Below are 22452 nucleotides of genomic sequence, written 5' to 3'. Positions count from 1 at the left end.
TAATACGCAGATACTAAGCTGAACAAAAAACAAAGTATCTGTGCATAATTTTCACGATATCTGTCACCATAGATAAGCAAAAAGGTCCTCACAAAATTCACACATGGCCCACAGGCCACGGGTTTACACCCCTGCTAGACTATTCTTGATACTACAGACTCTTTAACACACTAAATTTTTCATAAAATATTAAACAAATTAACAAACCATTAATATATTACTAAATAAGATTTAGTATGATACCAATTAATATATTACTAAATTAGATTTAGTGATATATGATACCAATGTTCCTTCTAGTATGTATGTCAGATTCTGTTTACATATTTGGTATGGGTAAATTATTGATCAGGAAAATAAAGGATATCTCAGTCCACTATTTATCCAGTTCCTTGCAGCAGTTCTCAACCTATGGGTCGTGACCCCATTTGTAACAGTGAAGATATATCACGGGATTAGGAAGGTTGAGAACCATTGCAGAGGCTTTATTTTCACTTTCCTACTTCTGACAAGGATAAATTATCTATTCCAAAGTATCTTCTCTTAACTCCCTATTAATTCCCCTTCTGTATGTCCCCTACCTCGATACGAAGAGGAAAACGAGTGTGGTGGTCATGACTGTATTTGACCCCAGATGCCCATTGCCAGGCCTCTTCTGGTTGTCCAAATCTGCCTAGTCCTGACAGTAAGAATTTCTGCCATTGGTCAGGAGGTATGGAACATTCAGGAATGCAAATCTCTTTAAGTGGATCAATCAAGCCAATTACATATAGTTTTTCCAAGGAAAATCAGGCAAACTGTTCATATGTGTTGTAATGTCAGAATATTTTACAAAATAGTAGACTGTGAATGATAGAGAACTTTCTTGTTTCAAGTCTAATGTATCCACACACACACAGTGGCAGCCATGGAGATGTTCCACTCAGATCTACCTTCAAGAAGGAATTTGCTGTTCAGCTTCAAGATGTGTAGTTACTGACAGCCCCTGCTGTTAGTGTTCTCAGTACCTACCTCTGCTTCTGAGCAGAGGCCACGCTACTTTCCTGAAGCCCCCGGACAATGGAGTGTGGGATGCACACTCAGACCTGGTCACTTCTGTGGAATACCAGACTCCTCTATGGGATGTCTTTGGTCTAGAGCCCCCTGTTGGTCTGTCTAAGATTCACATCTGCCTCACAGTCAAGCTGTTCTTGCCCACTTCTGCTCCTTCCCCCTATTCTTCTTTTACAGGTGTCAAATCTGCTTCCTCCTTTCTTCATCTTTCACAGGAATTAACCTCCAATAATCTTCTTGGACTGCTAATTTCTCCTCAGCATCTTCTTCTCAGAGGACTCTAACTGATGTACACACCAGTATTTTACATTTCACCTTGGAATATTTGAGTTAAAAACAGTGTGTGCATAATATCTATTTATACACACATTTACATAATTATCTCATGTACAGTATGAAGCAGAATGAGCACTTTCCGTTTTTAGGACCAATTCTTCTCAACGTTCGTATAAGTTCCTCTTAAATTTATGACTTTTGCTTGGAAAGAAATTATGACACTTCCAAAGAAACTATATCATAATGTTCAGACGTAAAGAAAACATAACAAGCAAAGTCTGTGCATTACACAGAAAAATCTGCAGATTGTTATTTCTTGTAATCACTATTTGTAAAAAGGGTTTTTTGCTGTTGTTTTGTAGATAAATGCAATACAGTAGATTTACATTAGGCTTCTAATAAAAGAAACCAACCCTTATTACCACAGGGCCTCACTGGGAAAATTGTACTTTTTGCTCTGAGCCATACCCACTAGTTTTATGAGAAAACTAAAATATTTATTAATCTAGTTCATTTTTCATAAATAGAAATTATTAAAAACAGCATAGGGTAAATTATGCACTAAACAAAGATTTTGATTATAAATACTGATTTTAAATAGAACGATCAAAGTAGGTATTTTAGGATGATCAGGATAGGTGATTGGGAGAAATGTAGTCAAATGAATGTTGTCCTTCAAAGCAGTCATTTTGGGAAGTATAATTTATTCTGATGAAGCTATTTTTGATCAGACACTTTTGTACTTGCTTTGGGTATTATGTTAACACTTAGTTTATAAGCCAATCAAGAAAATAAGTCACATTATACACAAATAGTGCCCAAAAATGTATTCACATTTTAAGAAAGGAAAAAACTGTATCAAAATTATAATATTCAATTATTCGAGAAATGCAAATCAAAATCATTTTAAGATATCATCTAACCCAGTGAGAATGGCCCAGATTATGAGGTCCCAAAGCAACAGATGCTGGTGTAGGTACAGAGAGAAGGGAACACTCATGCCCTGTTGGGGGGACGGCAAACTAGTGCAGTCTTTGTGGAAAGAAGTATGGAGAGTCCTCAAAAAAATAAAAGTAGACCTTCCATTTGATCCTGCAATCCCATTACTAGGTATCTACCCAGTAGATCATAGAGACATTTACACTATGTTTTAAGCAGACCAATTCATAACCACAAAGATGTGGAAACAACCTGAGTGCCCTGCAGCACATGAATGGATTAATAAATTGTGGCATATGTGTGCCATGGAATACTATTCAGCCATATTCCAAATCGTATAGAAAATCAGCACATTATACCCCATAAATGCAGTAATGTACACAGTTATGATCTAATAAAAAAAACTTATTTTAGGAAGTGGATATTTTGTAAATTTTGTTAAAACTTGGATAGATTTGGAGAACACTGTACTAAGAAAAGTAACATAAGGATGGAAAATAAAGCATCCCATGTCCTCAGTACTCAGTTGGAAATTGTAGATTAACAACAGCGTGCACATATGAGAGAAAAGTTCAATTAAATTCCAGAAGGGGGATGGACGGGGTACATTCCTACCTAAGTACAACATATTGGTAAATGGCACACTTCCTGGGTGAAGGTCACAACTACAACTGGGACTTTACCTTAGAAACAGAAACAATGTAACCTAATTGTATGTACCCTCAAATTAATACAATTTTCTTAATGCTCAAGTCACATTTGACTTCTGCAATTATAAGAGGTACTCAAACGTGACTTGTACTTATCTTTTGTTATTGAGTATTAATATTGAGTATTACAATTTTAATAGTTTTTCCTTTCTTAAAATGTGCATACATTTTTTGACATCATCTATATATTCAAACATTTTTCTTTAATCAATTATCTACTTTTTTCATAGCACTTTTTCCTGTTAACTTCTAAGCATTTGTGAAAATGAAAAACAACTTCAAAGAATAAAGATGTTTTATAAACATACAATTTCTGAGACAATTCTCAGTAAAGAAATTTTGAAAGTTTCAAACAATGGCAGAATTACTTGAAGGAGAGAATAGTTCTTGACTATCAAATTGAAAAGGACAACATGAATGTTTTTCTACTCTGTTAGCTAAAATTTCACTTTCTTTTTCCTCTTAGTGACATGTCATTATTATGCCACTCACCCAGTTTTCCCAAAATAATGTAATTCAGAAGATGCTTGAGCCCCTGGATTTATAAACAATAGTCTATAAACCTCTGGTAAATTTGGTTCTTTCTTAGCAGTAATTTCTTTTGAAGAGTCCCTCTTTATCACTGAGCTAACACAGGATTAGACTGTCAAATCAGACTAACATAAATCAGAGGTTTTAACCAGTACCACAGTCTGCTAAAAAGATTCAATTAAAATTATCAGACAACCAGCGGTGCATCTTACAAGGGTATATGTGAAACTTGGTAAACGGTCTGTGAAGCTAGAGAATGATGCCCCATGATCATATCAATGTACACAGCTATGATTTAATAAAAAAGAAAAAGAAAAACCCAGTCACCTCTACACCAATCAGAATGGATCTCAGCTTTTTTCCTCTACTGTCAGTTGTTACTGAATAAAATCTGTTTTCATTGCTTTAAAAAAAAAAAATTATCAGACAAGCAGAGAAAGGACTGGGATGTCAAGGTGGCTCCTCAAGTCCTCCCCTCTAATGTCAGGAACACCCGGCTGGCCAAGAAATAAATGAGATCTCTAAGGAAGTTCAGAAGAGTCCCTGGTTTAGGAGACATTTTTTAAGGATCCCACTCATACATAATCCTAATTTTGTTTGTTATAGGTAATCCTGAGCCTGACATAATGCTTAGAGCATTTTAGAGATAAGGCTTTTCCTTTTACCAAATGTCATTAAACATTTCACTCAGGGGTACTGTCAATAAGAAGATTAAAGATGTTTTAATTCTTCTAATCACCTAGCACAATTTTAAGGGTAGGACTCTTAAAATCTAGTCTATCCTTAGTCTTACTAGATCTTGAGGTATAGGACTTTAAAAAAAAATGTTGATAAGTTGATGCACCCCAGTTAGCTAAAGATGATGGAAGCTTTGTGACCCCAGTGATCTAGTGATTAACACTCACGTTTGGGTAGATCCAAATATGCTAGACTACGATTCATTGACAAAAATGTCAACATAATGTGTCTTAATGTCAACATCTGCTAGTAAAAGAACTTTTATAGAGAAGTCTGTGCTTATAACCCTACTGGATGTTAAGAAGGAATATATTTAAAGTCTTAATCACAATCTTGTCAAATTTCTTGCAGTGGCATTCAAGTTCCTCCGAGATCTCTTCGCACAGCACCCCAAACTGTCTTCTCTCACACTTATTCAGCCCTGACTGCATGGATCTCCAAGCCCTCCACACAAACTGCCCTTCCTCAGGACATGTGCACAAACACTCCTTCAAAGGAGTGCCAAAGATGTGTTGATTGTAGGTATATGATTTTATTCCTTGGTTCTCTATTTTTTCCATAGATCTATGTGTTCACTTTTTTGCCAGCACCATACTGTTTTGGTTACTATAGCCTTGTAGTATAAGGTGGAGTCAGGCAACGTGATGCCTTCAGATTTATGAGGATTGGTTTGGCTATTTGGGCTCCTTTTTGGTTCTATCTTTGAATTTTAAGATAGTTTTTTAAATTCTATGAAAATGTTGTTGCTATTTTGCTAGAAATGACACTGAATCTGTAGATTGCTCTGGGCAGTATGATCCTTTTAACAACACTGAACTGATTTCCGATCCATGACCATGGGATGCTTTTCCACTGCATCATCCATGATATCTTTCATCAGTGATTTCTGTTTTATTCTTTCCTTATCCTTGTCTCCCTAATACCAGGCCAGCTGGCAGGGCACACAGGAGAGCTAACAGAGCACTCAGTCTATCAGACTGTACCACGGAGTTTAAACTCTAAAGTGAGTTGGTTGTATCTTCTTGGTACATAGGAGGTTAGGCATAGAGACTACGTGGATCATTACCAAAAGTTTTGAAATACATAAAAAAATCAAGAAACATAAAATTCACACAGACAGAAACAAATGAATCCCTTCTAAGCAATACTGACAAGTCGAGCATGCTTTGCACAGATGAATCAGAAAGGGTGCTTTCAACTGTGTTTCTTGGAAGTAAATAATGGATCTTAACACAGTTCTGTCTCAAAACTTTTGTAGTGATGTATGTCAGTTTGTCTGAAAAAAGTCTGGTATTTGCTAAATAGCACAGTATGATTTCTTTCACTCTCAAAAATGTTACATTCTGGAAAATAAATTGAATTGTCATGCTACAAATAGGGAAACAGGTTAAAAAAAAAAAAGCCCTGAGAGATCTCTGCCCAAAAAGCAAAAGCCTGAGAAGAAAACCAGGATTCAAAAGTTGAACTGCTTTACTTTCCTCAGGGAGCCTCTCCTCTTCACCGTCTTTTCTTCCCTCCCTCTTTCAGACTCCTATCTCTGGCTGAGCTTTTATGACAAAGGTACTTCTTCCACAGCTGGGAACTGAGTCCTTCAGACTGAATTGCTGCTATAATAACGAAGTAGATAAACAAATTCTGCTTAATTCCTTCTTAAAACAATAGCCTTGCAAAGTCTATACTCTTGCATAATCCTGTTTTAGCATGTGAGAATCTGAACATTTGGCTGTATGCCCTGCTTTGCCAAAGATTACTCTGCCTGCTGGGTCATATTGCAGGACCTAAGACTGTAATACCCATGTTACTCCCCAAAAGAGCTTTCTTTTATTAATTTTCTCTTAATGACTTTTTCAATCTTAGATCTATCCAACTGAGATCTCCTTCAAAGAGATTAACTTCAATTACTTAAACACCAAAGGCAAGAAAGAGTGCTTCTTACATTATAAAGTGAATAAGTTTTCATTGAAAGATGAAACCAGAGCTAACAGGTGTAAAATTGTAAAGAAGATAACAGTTTGCCTCCTGATTGCTTCCACGTGTCTAGTCAGCATCCTCCTCCCCACAGAGGCACATTCCCCTCCAAGTACCCTTCTATCATTTTTCAGCCAGATTCTTCTTCTCCCCAAACCATGTATTTTCTCCTTAAAAAATATTCTTGGGGTGCCATTTTATCTTTTATCCATATCTTCTCCCCAAATATAAACAAATGGGGAAAATCTAACAAAATAATGGAATCTATGTACAGTAAATGTCAGGAAAAAGATATAATGTTGATGAAAGAACACAGAGATTTCAGAAATTTGTTCTTATAAATTCAGTCTTTTAGAAAATTGTTTCTAAAAATATAGTGCACTTGAATAATTTCAAAGAGACAGAAGTCTGGGGGTCTCGGACATTCCTCTTAAAAGATGACAGCTGCACACCGCTTTCACAAATCACACACAAACATTATATGCACACACAGCACACATCATTACATAAACATATACCATTTTTGCACAAAGAAGGGAAGAGGAAGGGAATTCTTAGCTGAATTCCCTCTATGTGTCAAACATTGTGATTACACACACTGGTAAGATCTAGCAATAAGTCTAATAATATTATTAGTAGTAATACACGTTTTTTCAACAGTTAATGTGCTTAGCACTGATTAAGGACTTTTATGAGGTTATACCATGTAAATTTTATAGTAACTCTATAGGATGGGTACTACTATTCTTCCTACTTGACAAATGAGGATACGTAGCCCCACAGAGTTTAAATAAGAAGCTCAATCAAGATGATAAATAGGTTAACTGGGATGTAAACACAGGCTCTCTGTCTCCGGAGCCTGCACTACCACATCTAAGCCATATTGCTTCCAGGAAAGGGAAAAGGCATAAGTAGTCCGTCTGGGAAACAAATATCACGTGCACACCTAGAATAAACAAGTAATGCAGAAGCAAGGTTCTGAGGAGCTTCCAGGTCCTTAGTTAAGCTGCCGACACAATGGTTAAGCTGCCGTTTCAGTAGTTAACCTCTCAGCAATCTTGCTTCTAAAAATTCCAAGCCATCTGTTCTGGGAATGAGAAAAAGGTGTGGCAAACATTATTCTTTGACCAATCCAAAAGTCTTTTTCCAACTTCCCTTTCCCTGGCTTCCCCTAAAATCCAGAAAGACACAGATACTCATTTATCCAGACTCACAGTAACAGGTAGCCATGTGACAGAATTCTGATCAAAGAGCCATGATTCAAAAACTGAACATTAGAGGAAGGTTTCTAGGGAAAATATTATTATACATGACATTAAAAAAATTAATGGAAGATGCCACCACCCCCCATCCCTCTTCCTGCCGTAAACATGTGCATAAAGCCAGGAATTACAGCAGCCACCTTGAACCTGAGAAGATAAACCTGGAGTAATAAAACACGATGAAGGTAGTGGGACACACGGAGAGAGAAGATACGGCGTCTGGAGGAGACCAGAGAGAAGCTGACTCATCATCAGCTTTCACCTGCCTAGAGACTTGGTATGTGAAAAAATAAACGCTATTGGATTGTGCTTTGGGGGTATCACTCAAGAAGTCCTTGACCAGACCAACATCCTAAAGCATTTCCCCAATGGTTTCTTTTAGTAAGTTCATAGTTTCAGGTCTTAGATTTAGATTTTTAATCCATTTTGGTTTGATGTTTATATATGTCAAGAAATAAGTCTAGGGCAGCACCTGTGGCTCAAAGGAGTAGGGCGCTGGCCCTATATACCAGAGATGGTGGGTTCAAACCCAGCCCTGACCAAAAACTGCAAAAAAAAAATAAATAATAATAATAAGTCTTATTTCACTTTTCTATATGCGGATACCCAATTTTTCTAACACCGTCTGTTGAAGGGACTATGCTTTTCCCATTGTATGTTCTTGGCACTTTTGTCAAAGATAACTTCACTCTAGATGGGTGGACTTATTTCTGGGTTCTCTAATTCTATTCCATTGGTCTATGTGTCTGTTTTAATTTCAATACCATGCAGTTTGGGTTACAACATATCTGAAGCCAAGCAATGTGATTCCCCCAGTTTTGTTATTTTTGCTTAGGATGGTTTTGGCTATTCTGGGTCTTATGTGTTTCCATATAAACTTTAGAATAACTTTTTTCTATTTCTTTGAAACACATTATTGGTATTCTGATGGAGATGGCATTGCATCTTCAGATTGCTTGGCTGGTATGGATGGAGAATGGCTAGTACAGATTGGGAGAATCTATATTGTTGACTTTAACAATATAGATTTAAAGTCAACAATATAGATTCTCCCAATCCATAGCATGGAACAGCTTTGCATACTCTTTAATTTCTTTCATCATTGTTTTATAATTTTCATTACAAAGATCCATCATCTATTTGATTTTGTTTCTGTTGTTTTTTTATCTTTAGCACCATACATACTCAGTACTTACATTTGATTAAATTTAATCCTGGGTATTTTATTCACTTTGTAGCTATCATAAATGAGATTACATTCTTATTCTCTTTTCTATATTGTTTGCTGTTGAGTATAGAAATGCTAGTGATTTTTTCATGTTGGTATTTTATCCTGCAACTTTACTGAATTTGTTTATCAGCTAACAGGTTTTTATGTGTGTGTGTCTGGAATCATTGGGTTTTCTAGATATAAGGTCATATCATCTGAAAGCAAGGAATTTGACTTCTTCCTTTCCAATTTGGTTGTTCTTTTTCTTTCTATTGTCTGATTGCTCTAGCTAGAACTTCCAGTGCTGTATTGAGTAACAGTAGTGAAAGTGGGCGTCCTTGTCTTGTTCCAGATCTAAAGTAAAAGGCTTTCACTTTTTCCCCATTCAGTATACTAGCTATGTTTCTGTCATCTAGTTTTTATTGTGTTGAGGTAAGTTCCTTCCATACCCAGATTTTTAGGAGGTTTTGTTTTTTATCATGAAAGGATGTTGAGTTTTATTTAATACTTTTTCAAAATCCATTGAAATGTTCATATGATTTTTCTCCTTTGTTCTGTTAATATGACAGATCACATTGATTGACTTATATTCAACTATCTGCATTCCTGGGATGAATCCTATTGGATCATGGTGAATAATCTTCTTAACGTGTTGCTGAATTTGTTTGCTGGTATTTTGTTGAGGAATTTTGTATCTCTGTTCATAAGAGATCCTGGCCTAGAGTTTTCTTTCTGTTGTATCTTTGTCTCATTTGGGTATCGGGGTAATACAGGTCTCATCAAATGAGAGTGTTTCTGCCTCCTTGGCTTTTTGTAAGACAGCTTACTTAGGATCAGTATTTGTTCTTCTTCAAATGGTTGGTGAAGCCATTAGGTTCTGGGCTTTTCTTTGACAGGAAACTTATTACTTCTATGTCATCCCTTGTTATTTTGCTATGGTCTGCTCATGCGCTTTATTTCTCCCTGGTTTAATCTCGGTGGGTTGTGTGTGTCGAGGATTTACCCATTTCCTCTAGGTTTTCCAGTTTATAGGCGTATAGTTGCTCAGGATTATCTCTAACGATCCTTTTAATATCAACATTGTTAGTCATAGTGTCTCCTTTTTATCTCTCATTTATTTGGGCCTTTTTTCCCTGTTTGTTTTGTTTTTTTTAGTTAATCTGGCTAATTGTGTCAATTTGTTTATATTTGGCAAGAGAAACTGAGCCCTAGTGCACAAATCTGTGCCTCTCCTTGTATTGTGTTTCCTACTGTCACATGACCAAATCAAGTCATATGGTCAAGCCCTGATTCAGAAAGTGGAGAAAATAGACTATCTGTGGGTAGTAGCAGCCTCGAAATACTGTGGGCTTTAAAAAATATCTACCATGGGTTTTCTCCTTTCCTGCCACTGCCAAGGACATCCTTATACAGGCAGGGATGGATGGCAAGCACCTGCCACCTAACAGTGCCCCCAGTCCCCCAGGACTAAGTTCAAGGCAGTTAAACGTGCATTTCCTCAGGTGTGTCTGGGGAGCGGGGAGCCAGGCCCATGAAGCAACGTTTATGGACTGCATCTGTACCTGCCCCCAAATTCCTATGTTGAAGCTTTAACCTCCAATGTGACTTTAGAGAAAGGGTCCTTAAGGAGTAATTAAGGTTAAATGAGGTCACAACCTTTGGGGGCATTAATCCAATAGGACTGGTGTCCCCATAAGAAAGGGAGACACCAGGAATGCATGTGCACAGGAAAAAGTCCACGTAAGGACACAGTGAGAAGGAGCTGTCTGCAAGCTTGTGTGGCCAATCTTGACGGAACATTGGTTTTAGACTTCCAGCCTCTAGAACTGTGGGAAAATAAAATTCTGTTGGGTAAGCCATCAAGTCTGTGACATTCTGTTATGACCAAAACATAGGGGTTCGTTCCCTGGTTAGTTTTCACAAATGTTGTGTTCAATACTGACCTTCCGCCCCTGGGGAACCCATAAAGCTTTTTAGCCTATTAAAGTCTCTGAGAAGTTCCTCAGCAAAGAAATCTATAGTTTAAAACAGCGTTGCCCAAATTTATTTGGATATGAGATTCTTTTTCAACACCTACAATCATCACAGGAAGCTGCATTAGTTTCCCAGGGTTGTTGTAAAAAATTACCACCAAAAAAAAAAAAAAAAGTTTATATTTTCCAAAAAAACTTTTTCTTGCATTGATATTTTGTATTTTCGTTTCAATTTTATTTATGCCCTGATCTTTATTTTTGAATATTTCTCCAGCTTTATTGAATTATAATGAACAAAAATCGTATCTATTTAAGGTGATGATTTTACATACATCTTCATTATAAAGCAAGTGCCACAATGAAGTTAACACATCCATCACCTCTCATAGTTACCATATGTATCTGTATGTAGTGAGAACACTTAAGATCCATCCTCTTAGCAAATTGGAAGTTTACAATACAGTATTACTAACTGTAGTCATCTTGCTGAACATTAGATTCTCAGAGCTCATTCATCTTAGATAACTGAAAGTTCATACCCTTGACAAACACATTCCCCATTACCTCGCCCCCCAGCTCCTGGCAACCACATTTCTACCCTCTGCTTCTACAAATTCACTCTTTTAGATTCTGCATATAAGATTATATCATATTTCTCTTTCTGTGTCTGACTTATTTCACTTAACATAATGTCCTCCAGGTTCACCTCTGTTGTCTCAAACAACAGTATCTCCTTTTTTTTGAAGGCTGAACATGTGCAATGTTGTATTCATATGTATATATATGTATATATATATATATATATATATATATACACACATACACAAACACACACCACAATTTCGCTACCCGTTCACTCATCAGTTGATTCCATATCTTGGTTATTGTGACTAATACTGAAATGAACAGATATCTCTGTGAGGTTCTCATTTCATGTCTATTGGATATATAGCCAGAAGAAGAATTGCTGGATCGTATGATGGTTCTATTTATAATTTATAATTCTATCTCCATACTATTTTCTGCCATAATGGCTATACCAATTTACACACTCATCAAGTCAGTTCCACACCCTCACCAAACTTACCTTTTACTTTATTATTTCAAAATATTATGGGTTACAAAGGTTTTTGATTGCATAGATCAGGCGTCCTCAAACTTTTTAAACAGGGGGCCAATTCACTGTCCCTCAGACCATTGGAGGGCCAGACTATAGTTTAAAAAAAAAAAAAAAAAAAAAAACTATGAACAAATTCCTATGCACACTGCACATCTTATTTTGAAGTAAAAAACAAAATGGGAACAAATACAATTCACACCGCTTCATGTGGCCCGCGGGCCGCAGTTTGAGAACATCTGGCATAGATCATTTTTGTAATGCTTGAGTCAGGGCTATAAGTGTGCCCATCACCCAGATAGTGTTCTTTATACTTGTTCCGTAGGTTTTCACCCTTTCCCTCTTCCCCATCCTTCCTGCTTGACTGCCTCTGAATTTTACCACCCTCTGTGCACCCGTGTGCTTATCAGTTCCAATTTAATGGCAAATACATGTGGTATTTGTTTTACCATTCTTTATACACTTCACTTAGCATAATAGACCCATTTCCATCCAAACTGAAGTACAAGATATTAATTCATCCTTCGTGACGGCTGAGTAGTATATTATTTCTTTTCTTCTACTAATCTCAGGTTTGGTTTACTCTTTCTTTTTAGTTCTATAAGATTCATTGTTAGGTTATTTATAGAAACAGTTCTACTTTTCAATGTAGGCATTTATTGTTATAAACTTTCCTCTTAGTACTGTTTTTGTTCTCTCCCACAGATTTTCACATGCTGTGTTTTCATTTTCTTTTGTTTTGAGAATTTTTTTTAATCTCTACATTGACCCATGGTCATTTATGAGCATATTGTTTAATTTTCATTTGTTTGTATAATTTACAATATTCCTCTAGTTATTGATGTCTAGTTTCATTCCATTATGGTCAGAAAAAAGCTTGATACAATTTTTTCAATTGTTTTAACATTTAGCACTTTGTCTCTTTGGGGAATGTTCAGCCTTTAACACCAAGAGAAGGTGTTTCTGAACAAAGCAGATCCCATTCATAAAAGTCCTAATCACTCATCACCCACCTCTGGTGATTGGACCTCTGCCCCAGGAAAGTCCTCCCGCCACTGCACATGACTAGCTCATCCTCAGTAACATCCACCTCCCCGTTTGTCCAGCACTCCAGGCTCTTTACCCACCTGACTTTAATAGGCTAATCCTGGTATCTCATCCCATTTCTCCAGTTTACTCTAGAAGTTTTAGACTTAATTCCTACCAATGTACCTTTATTATTTCCTGTTCTGCCTTTGCTTTTTCTGCTTTAGATTTCTGTATTATGGATAATTGTCAAAGTAACAAAAAAAGTAAATGCTTTCCTTGAAAAAGTTCAAATCAGAGTATGAGCCAGACAACAAAGCTCTAAATAAGAAATTAGGGTGAAAGAGTCTGGTGGATGATGAACTCAATCTGAAAGTGATAGAGTAACAAAATAACACCAACAAAGGCAAATGGAATTCCAGGAAAACAAAAGCAAATATCAAAGAAATTAAAGTTGAAAAAAAAAAAATTAGACTTAAGGGCCGCGCCTGTGGCTCAAGGAGTAGGGCGCCCGTCCCATATGCTGGAGGTGGCGGGTTCAAACCCAGCCCCGGCCAAAAACAACAAAAAAAAAAAAAAAAATTGAAGTTGAAGGAACTTAAGTTAGGGTTGCCCAACAAAAGATGTCCAATTAAATTTGAATTTCAGATAAACAACAATTCAAATGCAACTGCAGTTTTATTTTCAAAATGTGCCAACCTTAACTTCAGTGGAATTTTAATACATTTCCAGAGCATCATTCAAAATTCAGCTCCTCTCTCCTTTAAATATGCAGGCTTAGGTCAAAGAATAGTAAGCGTTAAAGTAAAAGAAACGAGCCAACATCTAGCTATGATTATACTTCTTGGATCATGTCAAGATGCAAATTTTATAGGTATGACCTATATTAACAATTGTTTTCAATTCAATATGACTTTATTCAGCATCAAATCCACACATGCATAACAACATGCCTGCTTTACATGAAATGTAGTGATCTTGCTTACTATGTGAGAAACTGAGTTTGATAGATCTAGGTATGAACTCATTTCCACTTTAGCAGGTTGACCTTGGAAAACTTACAAAATTTGCCCCAGAGTCCCACATTTGTACAATGAGAATGACTGTAGTTCATGTATGCCATGTTACAGGACTATTAGGAGGATTTTAATAATGCTGAATTTATGAGTTGGCATAGAATCTGATCCCTAGAATTAGTCAATAAATATTAGTTACTAATTCAATCTATATCTATATTCAGGAATGTATCAATGCACAAAATAAAACTTAACAGCTACTCACTACTTTGTAAACAAAGTTACAAATGTGTCTCTTCCTACGGAGTATCTGTGGAATTTTGAAAGATCCTACCAACTACTCTTGTTCAGATAAGTTCTAACAAGATTACCTTAACAGATTTGAAAAACGGTCTGAGTTCTTGATTTCTTGTCCTCTGCTCTACTTGGGATGGGGACTTCTCCCCTAAATCAGGCACTAATCAGCTCTGTTGGCTTTTTTTATCTCACAATTTATGCAGTGACATTTTCTAATGATAATTGCTTTGTAAGGAGTGAATTGCCTCAGTGCTAAAAACCTGTTTGCTGAAATAGGACAAAGAGAAGATGCCTGGCACTGTCATGAAGACTCAGGCTCTCAATAAATACTATTTTGTATAGGTAAGATTCTTTGGCCAGTGTTCACATAGCCAAAATTATCTCTGACATTTCCAAATGTCATAGCTAATCCACTCTTAACAGCAATGCTTTTAAAAGGAAGGCCTCTAAAAGTCATGGGTAAGCTAAAGGATGCAGAGTGATTTTACCTCAGGGTCCCCACGCCAGCAGTATTTAGACACGAATTTTGAAAGTTCTTTATCAATACTCTCAGCATATACACAAAAGTCAACTTAGAAAATTTAACGTTTAATGCTATTCGTGAGAACCTCAAGCTAATGATTCTATAGGTTTGATCCCAATATAGCTGGCTTAGATTTACTCTGGTCTGTGACTACAGACTACCAGCTATGACACATCGCTGCTCTCCCAACCATGGTAGCACATGCTGGGCTCTGCTCTGACAAAGCAACTCAACCCCTTGATCATACAGTTCACCCAATCCAGGCCAATCAGACTCATTCTGTGAAATGATATATGTGAATATCATTTTTTTCTCACACATAGTCATGGAACTGGGATGATATGACCCCAGAGATCTCCATGGCTATGCTATATTTTCTTCAACACATGGAAGAAACCTGCTTATTATAGGAAGCAAACACACCAATAGAAACTGAACCAAGAAATAAGAGATAAACTAGAGACAGAAGAATAAGAAAACATATCAAGTCTTTGAATCCATAGTGTTTCTTGTTACTAAAGACAGACCCACCCTCTTGGACTTCTCAGTTGCATGCTTAATTCAGTAAATTCCCCTTTCTAAAATAGTTTATTTAGTTTCTGTCATTTTTAATATAACAATACCTTGGTGATACAATTTAACCTAAGCAAAAAGAGGAGTCACATTTTTAGTGCAAGTCATAACGATTATTTTGCAGAGTCAGTCCCTAAGGTCATATGATGTTCTTAATGGCATATATGGATTTAGATAATCTCTTCAAAACATAGTAGAGTTCACGTGGAAACTTATATTGTAATAATTATAAGTACACTTTTTCTCACTGCCACTAAACATCTCTTGCCTTTGTGTGTGAATTATTATATCACAAGATTTTGAAACTCCCTCCCAAGAAAGAAACAATTTACTTTCACATACTCTTCAAGTTTTTCAGTTTATAGGGAAAATGTCTTAGTTTTGAAGTAAAATTTTTATCCTCTCTTCCTGAGTGGGCAATATTTGTTTTTATTTAGGATGAATTTGAAGTTACATATCATTAGGTTACATTGTTTGAATTTGTAAAGTCAAGTCCAAGTTATAGTTGAGTCCTTCACCCAGGAGGTGAGCCATGAAAGGAGCTGACCAAGCTCTTCCCCTTCCTCCCCGCCCTCCTACTTGAATTAAATTTTGTATTTCAGTTTTGTAGGTCTGGAGTTATTTATCTACTAGTTTCAAATTAGTATTCAGTACATGAGTTGCTTGCTTTTCCATCCTTGAAATACTTTATTAAGAAAAATGTTACCAACTCCATCCAGGTAAATACAAAACATGTAAAGTCTCCATCTTTTTACGGCTGAATACCATTCCATGGTGTACACATACCACAGTTTATTAATCCATCCATGGGTTGTTTACATATCTTTACAATTTTGCGATTGTAAATTGAGCTGTTATAAACATTCAAGCGTAAATTGTTGTTTTTTACCTATAGAGCTGCTACTGAGTTTTGAATATCAGCAAACAAACATCTCATTAAATTCTCTTACCTTTTCTAACAATTTTCGTTTGCTATCTCTTAACATTTTTCAGGTATATAAGCATTCACAAAATAATGATAATCTTGCTTCTTAATATGCATCTTATTCTAGTTCAACTGCATTTATTAGGTAAGTGTAGTATTAATATTCTATTTCCAGTTAAGTCAGAATTCCCAATACCATTTGTTTCTGGTAAACCTAGAAAGCACACATGTAGCTCACTAGAAAACTGTAGTACTGACAGAATAATTATCTTAAGCCTGGCTTTATTGGGAACACATCTCACTAAAATTATTATATCAAACATTTAATATAAATACAAGGCTGGGTTTCACAAATATTTAATTTTCTTATAATAATAGAGAATATGCAACATTATCCCCATTTTACAGTTGAGAAAACAAGAGGACAGTGAAAAACATGTATCCCACAATGAATCTATCACAAAATTAGTAAGTTAAACATGATTCTACCTTAAAACCAAGCTCGAGGGGGACAGAGGCAAAATGGCTGACTGAAGCCAGCTTTCCACAGAGGCTCCAATCTAGAAGGAAGGTTAAAGGACAGAAATTTAGGAAGTAACCTGGTGGATTAGAGCTGCACCAAGAGAGAAGGTTGAGGAACGCATATCAACCCTGCTGAGGTGAGCTGCAACCCCAAGGATACAAATAAAAGGTACAAAATCTATTGCCAAGCAGACAGGAGTTCCCTACCCCATGAGAATGGCTCAGAGTACTCCATACAAACAAGTGAACAGAGTCCAAAACTCCTCTCATTATCTCCCATGGGAGAGACCCTCTAAAAACTGGACTTACTTCCCCTACTAGGGGGCCATGGCACTCTCCTACTAGGCATAACACTATATAAAACTGTACATATTCTCTACCTGTAATTCTGAATCCCAGCACTCACCTCCACTCTCACTCTGAGGTCTGGAAGCCTGTCCCCCAGCAGTACAGATTCTTGGGTATTTTCTTGAGAGGTGTGGACGGGGCCTGGACTGCTGCTGGTCAGTGCTGACTCTACAGCACAGGAGTAAGGAGAGAACGGTCAGCTGAGAGGGAACCATACAGGAGCCACAGTGCCCCAAGGCACAGAGTAGCAGCCCCTTCAGCAACAATAGGGCTCACCCCTGGATATCCCGGAGTCACACCCCCTGTCTCTCTGGGCAACCAGAGGAGGCCAGGCATCTTCTCCAGTGGCAGCCACTGGCAGAACAGATCTAGAACAGAAACGCAGGCCTTGTGAGTAAAGGGTTTGCCTGAGCGGCCTGGTAGAGCATAAGGACTAGAATACACACATGCAGAGTTGGCAGATTCTGAGGGCAGGATGACCCAGAGGACCGCTTTACTGAGCCTGGGATGCACCCAGCTCTCAGGGGATCATTAGCCAAGACAAAGGAGGGCAGGCAGAGGCTGGAATACAAACTGCAGCCAAACCGGGCAGGCCCTGCAGCACAGACAGGCCCTGAGGCATAGGTTTTGTGAACTCTAACAGCATCTCTTCTGCAAGGGGAATATAGCCGAGACAGAAACAAATTCTACAAAGTTGTTCTGTTCTGTCAGTAACATCAATCAGGGGCGGGACTGGAACTGAGTGAATAGTGCAGTTTGAATAGCCCCAGCCTCCATTAAGCAGCCGAAGTTGTCAGGCCTCACCTCCCCCTGCCTGGATAGTGGCAGAGAGCAGCAGCCTGGCTGAGGAGACATAGATCTCCCTTTGATTCAGGCAGGTGCAAATCCCTGGAGTATCTGCTCATTGGAGGCAACTTAGTCACAGACCTGCAGGGTTATCAGTGATTGGGTATGATAGAGGTGCAAGGTAGGGAAGAAAGCATCAACCTTCCCAGACTAATCTATTTGCTGGGTGGGTCCTCCCGACCTCACAGAATACCAGAGCAAGTCATATTTGAGTTGTCAGCAGACCCCTGCGATCTAGTTGCCAGAAACCTTTTAAACTCTCCCACCTGAGACAGGTGCTGACTGAGACAATTGATTTGTACCTCTTGAACTGAGCCAATCACCCAAGGACTATCCAAGTGGTACCCTGGGTGTATGGTTGTAGGAAGGTTTGATTTTCCTTTTCCAATTGTTGCCTGTGGGGGGTGGGGTGACTTAATTGCTGGTATTTCTCCACAGCTGAGACTTCAACCCAGAGTAACTAATTCACTAGCATAAGACAGAGACCAACTAAAAACGAGACAGAGCCACTTAGCCCAACGCACCAAGCAGGTCCCCAGTTTCTAAAGCTGCAGCACTGTACAGGTCCTTGGCAAAGCTCCAAGACACCACTCCCAGCTTTTGGGCAAAGAGCTGGTTAATCACTACTCCTGGAGCCCCCACCCCAACTTTTCTTTATTCACTCATCTAGTCAAATGGTGTAAAATAATCATGGGGCAGAATCAGCAAAAAAACTCTAGTAACATGAATAATTGGAGTCGATCACCCCCCCCCACCCAAGGAAAGATAAGGCAAATGCAAGAAGATCCCATTCATAAACAGATGGCTGAGATGTCAGAAATCGAATTAAGAACTTGGATTGCAAACAAGATTAACAGAATGGAAGAAAAGTTGGAATTAGAAATTCCATGAGCAATTCAAAAGTTCTCTCAAGAATTCAACAAAATTAAAGACAAAATCACCAAAGATTTGGACACATTGAGGCAAGAATTTTCAGCCCTCAAAGATCTGGAAAATACAGTAGAATCCCTCAGTAACAGAGTGGAGCAAGCAGAATAAAGGAGTTCTGACATTGAAGACAAAGCTTTTGAATGCTCCCAAACTCTCAAAGAGGAAGAGAAATGGAGGGCAAAAACAGATCAGTCTCTCAGAGAGCTCTGGGCTAATTCAAAGAAAATCAATATTCGTCTTATAGGGATCCCCGAAAGTGATGAAGTGGCTTCACAAGGCACAGAGTCTCTTCTCCATGAGATTATGAAAGACAACTTTCCAGACATGCCAAGAGATTCTGAAATTCAGATAGCAGACAGTTTCAGAACTCCAGCATGAATCAACCCACATAAGACATCCCCCAGACACATCATAATCAACTTCACTAAAGTTAACATAAAGGAGAAAATTCTGAAAGCAGCCAGATGAAAGAAAACCATAACCTACAAGGGGAAGAATATTAGAATAACTGCTGATCTCTCTGCAGAAACCTTTCAAGCAAGAAGAGGATGCACATTGACTTTTAATCTCCTAAAACAAATTTAGTAAGTTTCGCCTGTACCCATTCTAAGATGCACTGTAGGTGTGCCCCACCCATTACCCTCTCTCCACCCTGACTTCCCCCTTCCCATCCCCTCCCTTGGCCCTTTCCCCATATTCATATGCTATATTTCAGTTATAGCCTTTATATGAAAGCTATAAATTAGCTTCATAGTAGGGCTGAGTACATTGGATACTTTTTCTTCCATTCTTGAGATATACTTTCCTAAAAAGAATATGTTTCAGCTCCATCCATATAAACATGAAAGAGGTAAAGTCTCCATCTTTCTTTAAGGCCAGATAATATTCCATGGTATACATGTACCACAATTTGCTAGTCCATTCATGGATCGATGGGCACTTGGGGTTCTTCCATGACTTAGCAATTATGAATTGGGCTGCAATAAATGTTCTGGTACAGATGTCTTTGTTATATTGTGAATTTTGGTCTTCTGGGTATATACCTAGTAAAGGAATTATGGGATCGAATGGCAGGTCTATTTTTAGGTCTTTAAGTATTCTCCAAACATCCTTCCAAAAGGAATGTACTAATGGCATTCCCACCAGCAGTGTAGAAGTGTGCCCTTTTCTCCACATCCATGCCAACATCTCTGGTTTGGGGATTTTGTTATGAGGGCTAGTCTTACTGGGGTTAGGTGATATCTCAAAGTAGTTTTGATTTGCATTTCTCTCATGATTAAGGATGATGAGTTTTTTTCATGTGTCTGTAGATTGTGCATCTGTCTTCTTTAGAGAAGTTTCTCTTCAAGTCTTTTGCCCACCCTGAGATGGGATCACATGTTCTTTCCTTGCTAATACATTTGAGTTCTCTGTGGATTCTGGTTATTAAACATTTATCGGAGTATAACCTGTAAATATTTTCTCCCATTCTGAGGGCTGTCTTCTTGCTTTACTTACTATGTTCTTCGCTGTGCAGAAGGTTTTTAGTTTGATCAGGTCTCCGTAATGTATTTTTGATAGTGCTTCAATTGCCTGGGGAGTCCTCCTCATAAAATATTCACCCAGGCTGATTCCTTCAAGAGTTTTCCTTGCACTTTCTTCAAGTATTTTATAGTTTCATGTCTTAAGTTTAAATCTTTGATCCATTGAGAGTCTATTTTAGTTAATGGTGAAAGGTGTGGGTCCAGTTTCAGTCTTTTACAGGTCACCAGCCAGTTCACCCAGCACCATTTGTTAAATAGGGAATCTTTTCCCCACTGAATGTTTTTAACTGGCTTTTCAAAGATCAAACAATTGTAAGTAGCTGGATTAATTTCTTGGTTCTATATTCTGTTCCAGATATCTACTACTCTGTTTTAGTGCCAATACCATGCTGTTTTGACCACTATCAATTTATAGTACAGTCTGAGGTCTGGTAGTGTGATTCCTCTTGCTTGGTTTTTATTTCTTAGTAATGTTTTTGCTATTTGAGGTTTTTTCTGATTCCATATAAAACAAAGTATTTTTTCAAGATCTTTAAAATATGACAATGGAGCTTTAATAGGAATTGCATTAAAATTGTATATTGCTTTGGATAGTGCAGACATTTTAATGATGTTGATTATTCCCAGCCATGAGCATGGTATGTTTTTCCATTTGTGAAATTTTGGTTATTTCTTTTCTTCTCCTGGCTTTGGGGTTGGAATGTTCTTCCTTTTCCCGTTGCTTGAGATGTCCCATTAAGTTGTTAACTTCCTCTCTTTCCGTTCTCTTGAGGAAGGCTTGCAGTGCTATAAATTTCCCTCTTTATTTTGAGAACATTGTTAAAATGTCCATATTACACAAAGCAATATACAATTTTAATTCAATCCCTATTAAAGCTCCACTGTCATACTTTAAAGATCTCGAAAAAATACTTTATTTTATATGGAATCAGAAAAAACAAATAGCCAAGACATTACTCAGAAATAAAAAAAAAGCAGGAGGAATCATGCTACCAGACCTCAGACTATAGTATAAATCAATAGTGGTCAAAAATAGTATAAATCGATTGTGATCAAAACAGCATGGTACTGACATAAAAACAGAGAGGTAGATGTATGGAACAGAATAGAGAACCAAGAGATGAACTCAGCTACTTACTGTTATTTGATCTTTGACAAGCCAATTAAAAACATTCAGTAGGGAAAAGATTCCATATTTAACAAATGGTGCTGGGTGAACTGGCTGCCGACCTATAGAAGACTGAAACTGGGGGAGGTGGAGCAAGATGGCAGCCGAGTAACAGCTTCCTTGCATCTGGGCACCGTGAGTCTGGGGAGATAGGACTCCAGGCATCTCTGGCTGGTGGGATCTGCCTATCATCACCCCTGAGAGGATACAGGGAGTCAGCGAGAGACTTCTGGACCCCAAGAGGAGGACTTAAACAGTGGAAAACCGGCAAGTGGTCGCGTGTGTTCAATCCGTCTAAACCCGCCCGCAACTGTAAGTTCAGTAGCAGCGAGACTGCAAACCAGAAAGGCCTTACCTGTGAACTGTTTTGGTGTCTTTGGACTTGGCACTCAGCTGAACTGCCTTGGGGAGAGCCTGAGCGGGAGTGCGGAGAACTTTGGCCTTTGTCTAGGGCCCCAGTCTGAGCCGCTGAGCCAGACGGAGCTAATAGTGTTTGGCTCTGGGTCACAGGCAGACATTGTGAGGATCTGCCCCGGCAAGCTCCACCCTCAGGGTTGCAGAGCTGGAATTGGGTGGGAGCTGGTAACCCAGCGACCAAGTAGCCTAAGGGCGGGGTCTGAGCCGCCTTGCAGCCCTAACCCTCGGGGGCAGAGGGAGACCAGTTTTGACACACAGGGTAAGTGGATAGCCACTTCAGCAGTGATTCCAGCGACAAGCACTTCCCTGAGAAAGCTTCTGCTCAGTAAGTGAACAAGTTCAAAGTGCCTTTCAAGTGGGCTGAAGAGAGCTTTAGGGTGTCTACCTGCTGGGGTTTGAGAAACTAGCAGCCTCCAGTCGTATCAGAACTGTGATTAACATCTCATACCCCAGAAGACCACATGTTGCCCAGACAATATTCAATAACATATACATACTGCTTTGTTTTGTGTTTTGTTTTTTATTGTTTTTTTTTTTTTTGGTTTGGTTGCTTTTTCTGTT

The sequence above is a fragment of the Nycticebus coucang genome, chromosome 1 (genome assembly GCF_027406575.1).
Source record: "Nycticebus coucang isolate mNycCou1 chromosome 1, mNycCou1.pri, whole genome shotgun sequence".
In the NCBI taxonomy this organism is placed as follows: Eukaryota; Metazoa; Chordata; class Mammalia; order Primates; family Lorisidae; genus Nycticebus; species Nycticebus coucang.
This window is presented reverse-complemented; position numbering follows the sequence as displayed.